This window comes from Dermacentor albipictus, chromosome 2, assembly GCF_038994185.2.
Source record: "Dermacentor albipictus isolate Rhodes 1998 colony chromosome 2, USDA_Dalb.pri_finalv2, whole genome shotgun sequence".
Classification (NCBI taxonomy): Eukaryota; Metazoa; Arthropoda; class Arachnida; order Ixodida; family Ixodidae; genus Dermacentor; species Dermacentor albipictus.
The window spans coordinates 93144746-93151280 of NC_091822.1; positions in this window are offsets into that span (position 1 = coordinate 93144746).

The window sequence follows — 6535 nt, forward strand, 5'->3', positions numbered from 1 at the left end:
TTCGGTCAGCCAAGACACAACGCCAGACCTCACATTCTTCCGAAATATCGAGGGCACGTGGGATAAGCTCCAGGTGGACTTGGGCAGTCACCACTACGTTCTCAAAATCACGGTGCAGGTCAAACCCAAACTTCCGCTCAAATACGAATACGTCGATTGGGATCTTTTCCGGAAAATTCGAGCCGAAACCACTCCCTCAAGCGAATCCTTCAAAGAACTAATTACCAATCTTATACAGGCCGTCAAAAACGCGACCAAAGAAATTAGCACAAAACTTGAAGTCCCCAAAATGGACACTCGGTTAGCGCATCTCCTAGAGGCTAAACACGCTCTTGGAGAGAGGTGGAAAATACAGAAATAAATCGCTGACTACGAGAAACCCACGTCACTGAACAAGGAAATAGAGTGCTATTCCAAGCAACTGACCCTACAAAAGTGGGATGAAACGTGCAACAAAACGGACGGTCGCATGAGAAGAGGTAGTAGGTGGAATCTGCTTAAAAGCCTCCTAAACGATAAACAGTCCCGGAATGCGCTCAATCTCGCCGTCGATAGGCTCATACATAAGTAGGTCACGTCGGGCCTCACAAACGATGTAATTGTCAACGACCTGGCGCGAACTTACCTGCCCATCAAGGAAGGAGTTTCGCAAGGCATAAGCGCGAGAGCGTCTTACACGGGGCTAGACAGGCCAGAATTAGACGAACCTTTTACGATTTCAGAAATCAGAGACGTACTCTTCAACCTAAATGGAAGATCGGCCCCGGGGCCAGACGGGGTCACCCACAAGCTCCTCCAGACCCTAGACGACAAGGCCATCGAAATCCTAACGGCAGAGATAAACGAGGTGTGGAGCTCGGGGTAGGTACCGTCGGAATGGCGCACCGCCAAGGTGGTGCTCATCCCCAAACCGGGGAAACCTCCGCACATAAATAACCTGCGTCCCATCTCTCTAACATCGTGCATTTGCAAAGTGGCAGAACATGCAATACACAATCGAATAGTCGAACACGTCGAAAACCACGAACTATTTCTTCATTATCATCATCACCATCATTATTATTATTATCATCATCATCATCATCAGCCTAGTTACGCCCACTGCAGGGCAAAGACCTCTCACATACTTCTCCAGCAACCCCGGTCATGTACTAATAGTGGCCATGTTGTCCCTGCAAACGTCTTAATGTCATCTGCCCACCTAACCTTCTGCCGCCCCCTACTACGCTTCCCTTCCCCTGGGATCCACTCCGTAACCCTTACTGACCATCGGTTATCTTCCCTCCTCATTACATGACCGGCCCATGCCCATTTCTTTTTCTTGATTTCAACTAAGATATCATTTACCCGCGTTTGTTCCCTCCACAATCTGCTCTTTTGTTATCCCTTAACGTTACACCTAGCATTCTTTCCATAGCTCGTTGCGCCACCCTCATTTTAAGTAGAACCCTTTTCGTAAGCCTCCACGTTTCTGGCCCGTATGTGAGTACTGGTAAGACACAGCTGTTATACACTTTCCTCTTGAGGGATAGTGGCAACCTGCTTCTCACGATTTGAGAATGCCTGGCAAACGCACCCCAGCCCATTCTTATTCTTCTGGTTATTTCAATCTCATGATCCGGGTCCATTGTCACTACCTGCCCGAAGTAGATGTATTCCCTTACCACTTCCAGTGCCTCGCTACTTATCGTAAACTGCTGTTCTCTTCCGAGATTGTTAAACATTACTTTAGTTTTCTGTAGATTATTTTCAGACCCACCCTTCTGCTTTGCCTCTCCAGGTCAGTGAGCATGCATTGCAATTGGTCTCCTGAGTTACTAAGCAAGGCAATATCATCAGCGAATCGCAAGTTGCTAAGGTATTCTCCATCAACTTTTATCCCCAATTCTTCCCACTCCAGGTCTCTGAATACCTCCTGTAAACATGCTGTGAATAGCATTGGAGAGATCGTATCTCCCTGTCTGACGCCTTTCTTTATTGGGATTTTGTTGCTTTCTTTGTGGAGGACTACGGTGGTTGTGGAACCGCTATAGATATCTTCCAGTATCTTTACATATGGCTCATCTACACCCTGATTCCGTAGTGCCTTCATGACTGCTGAGGTTTCGACTGAATCAAATGCTTTTTCGTAATCGATGAAGGCTATATATAAGGGTTGGTTATATGCCGCACATTTCTCTATCACCTGATTGATAGTGTGAATATGGTCTATTGTTGAGTAGCCTTTACGGAATCCTGCCTGGTCCTTTGGTTGACAGAAGTCTAAGGTATTCCTGATTCTGTTTGCGATTATCTTAGTGAATACCTTGTAGGCAACGGACAGTAATTTCATCGGTCTATAATTTTTGAAGTCCTTGGCGACCCCTTTCTTATGGATTAGGATTATGTTAGCGTTCTTCCAAGATTCCGGTATTTTCGAGGTAATGAGGCATTGTGTATATAGGGCGGCCAATCTTTCTAGGACAGTGTTCCCACAATCCTTCAACAAATCTACTGTTACCTGATCCTCCCCAGCTGCCTTCCCCCTTTGCATAGCTCCCAAGGCGCTCTTTACCTCTTCCGGCGTTACTTGTGGGATTTCAAGTTCCCCTAGACTATTCTCTCTCACCTCATTGTCGTGGGTGTTACTGGTACTGCATAAATTTCTATAAAAATCTTCAGCCACTTGAACTATCTCGTCCATATTGGTAACGATATTGCCGGCTTTGTCTCTTAACGCGTACATCTGATTGCTGCCTATTCCTAGTTTCTTCTTCACTGCTTTTAGGCTTCCTCCGTTCCTGAGAGCCTGTTCAATTTTGTCCATATTGAAGTTCCTTATGTCCGCTGTCTTACTCTTGTTGATTACCTTGGAAAGTTCTGAAATTTCTATCCAAGCTGTAGGGTTAGAGGCTTTCATACATTGGCGTTTCTTGATCAGATCTTTCGTCTCCTGCGATAGCTTACTGGCTTCCCGTTTAACGGCGTTACCACCGACTTCTATGGCGCTTTTCTTAATGATGCCCATAAGATTGTCGTTCATTGCTTCAACACTATGGTCCTCTTCCTGGGTTAAAGCCGAATACCTGTTCTGTTGCTTGATCCGGAATTCCTCTAGTTTCCCTCTTACCGCTAACTCATTGATTGGCTTCTTATATACCAGTTTCTTCCGTTCCCTCCTCAAGTCAAGGCTAATTCGAGTCCTTACCATCCTTTGGTCACTGCAGCACACCTTGCCGAGCACGTCTACAACCATACAACACCTGCACCTTACTCTGTTATTTTTGTGTAGATAGAAGAAGCCAATACACGACTGTGCATGTGTCGCGTGCGCCGCATACAACGCAATAAGAGCTAAATTTTGCCTTTTGCTGCGCGTTCAGAATAGCATATATAGCGCGACAGTACGTTTTTCCATCCGACCAGCAGTGATCGCGTTTGAGATTGCGCACTCCGGCCATAATACGTATAATATATCAAACTCAAGCCTGCAGCGCTCATGTAGTGTTATAAAGCTTACAAGTGTGCCAATAATTGCTCTAAATTAAGGGCTTTTCGGATACGACGCTCCTACGTTCGATAATGTAGGTCACTGCGGTGACTGTCTGGTCACATTGCTAGGACATGAATTCACCTTTGTGGGCACGAGACGAGGACAGAGAAGAGGCTAAGACACACGAGTGCAGGCTTGCAAGGTTTTGTTCAGAAGAAAGTGAGCTTATATATGGCAACATCTGTGGCACATCAAGCGCACAATCCTTCGTACGTTAGGGCATATCACCAAACGTTTTTACTCATGAGTTGCCGTCTAGCGCAAGGTTATGCTTTTTCGATATTATATTCTTATTCCGAGATATACTGGAAATACGGTCAATAAGCCGTGGCTCTCATACTGCGTCAGCTCACTCAAAGCTGGTAAAAAGGAGCATCGCGAAGTTACGCTCGTCCGAATTTTTATGCAATACTTTCCGACAGCTCGTGGCCCATAGCCTCACGGATGTTTTCGTAAGCGTTGCTGAAAGCCTCTTAAAGCGCATGCCACCACAAATAACTAATGTCACTCAGTCTTCCACACTTTACAAAGAAGTCGCGGTTATTCCGTATATCACTGGCATATCGCATCGGCTGAAAAGAATTGGCCAGCGGGCCAATGTAAAAGTGTTCTTTTCTGCTCCTGATAAAAATGCTGTGGCGATTGACCAGTTCGTGTGTCCTCAATGAGCTTTTATGCAGTATGATACATCAGTTCAAGTTCGTTGCCTGTACGGAAGGAATAGTTTACAATCTGCCTGTGAACTGTGGGTCCAAGTTGGTCAGAGTGGACGATGATTTAATAATGGGCTTCGGGAACGTCGTTACGATGTGATAGAGATGAGAGCAGGGTTTTTGGATGCATACTGTGGGAACGAAATGTATAATCAGGCAAAGGGCCACAAAAGCACTCACGTGTAAACCGGTATATACTGCTTGCTCAAATGTCAGTAAAAGTCGTAACGAACTAAACCACGAGTTCATCGAAGCGGAATTTTTTGACAGATGTGGCGACCCCTGTGTGCCTACACCCTCTGTCTGCCGTTCCACCTAAGGGCTGTCCTTCTCGCGTAGAGATAGAAATTTTTTGTAGGCGCCACGCACGTGAGCTGACATAGAATAGCCATATATGTGGTCACTTCGAAATAAAGCACTGAATTGTAAGTCTCAGGGTCTTCTCTGTCCTCGTCTTGTGCGCAAAAAAAGGTGGATTGATAACACAGGGTACAGGAATGGCCTGAAGAGACTCAAGCTGCACGACAGAGGGGTGCGCATTCGCGCCCACCGCCTTTGAGCACGGCGATCGCTCTACAGGTGGAAAACCAACCCAATAGGACAATTAAACTGTGACACCCCCCCCCCCTTGTTGTATGATAATATGAAGGAGATTACTGGCCAAATTTTGAGACTAAGTTGCCGATGAATAATTTTTTATGCTTAGACGGAACGCTTTCACGAATTATGATTAACAGAAGATGAGTAAAAGTTATTTTATTTATTTTCTATTATCTTGAAATGATAGGTGGCTCCCGTTTCCAGACTAGTGGCGATAGCCATTATAAAAATGCCTTTGTTGAGAGACAAATTTTATCACGCTAAGAGTACTCATGGCTAAGCATTTTCAGAGATGCTGAACTATCGTTTGCCGAAACAGAGGCGAGAGAGAAAAGTGCGCGTCTTCCAAGGAAGGATCTTTTATTTAAGACCTCCATTATGCCACGTAGCTCCGGTGTCAACTAGTGTAGGCGGTTGTGCAAAGCTGAGCCGAAGTCGGATGAGTCCGTTGTCTTCAGCGCTGGGGTGGTTCACGTGGACTGCGTGACGTCGGGTACTGATGAATTGGGTTGCTCAATGGTTATACATCCCTGCTAGAGAGAACTTCGAAATCTAAAATTGTATGATGGAACTAGTCATTACTTCGCACTTCCAGTGAATCAGTAAATAATAACTGATTGCTGATTTATAAAACTGTATTTTGAAAATATGCAAGAATTAGCACAGCTCCTGAGGTAAAATTTTCACTGTCGTTGAAACGGAGCGCATTGATGTTGAGGTACATACCATATAATTGTTGGGTATTTGGCCAATAACGTGATAGTTCAATATAAAAATATTTGAAGAAAGGAATATGAAACAAATGTAAACAACATTTCTGAAAAACTACTTGCGCCATCATTCATCCTCGTTTCACGTTATAGACAAACCAGCGCCACCTTACTACAAATGGCCGCGAGAATCACGTTCATAGCGTTAATTCAAATAAATGCCACTCTCATAATGATACAATACAGTCTTTATCTTTTTGCGGTGGCTGTCTTTCTCCGAGTCACATTTGTTCCAATGCTACAGCTCGGTGCATAACCGGCTTTATTGTATGGGAACTCTTTCGATCGTTGTCGCCGATGCCGTAGAGAAAAAATCCTGTCGAATCATATCACATGCCCAAGGCTAATATTAGTGTACATTCGGAAACGCGCGAAGGCATCAAATATTACTCGACAGTCTACGATGAGTCGGGAATCAAAGCATAGGCTCGTATGCCAGGCTTCGTCAACGAATGACTGCGATGGCCGGTGTCGCTCCGCTTTGAGTGCCACTTATTTTTCTGAGCGCAAGTTCTCCAAATAAAGCGCTCAATTAGTGCCCCAATGTTAAATTACTGCTTGACTGTCTGGCTCGTCAGGGTCACTACAACGTGACAGTATGCTTCTTGGCAGTGTTGCCACTTCCTACTGCTATTCCTATTTTAAATAAAGTAAACAAATCAACAAAGACTTAGGAGACGCTGCCCAGAAACTGCCTTCGGTATAGGCACTATGCATACTCGTGCAAGAGAAAAAAAAAGAACATGAAGTAAGCAGTGAAGGAACAGAACAGGGAAAGTCCTAAAAATCCCTCAGGTTACCAGCTAAGAAATGTGTAAGTTCACATCATTTGGGGGATTCATTTGACTAATAGTCTTCCACCACGGAAGATAAATGAACCTCCGAGTTTTCACAACAGAAACTACAAAAGATTTTGGGTG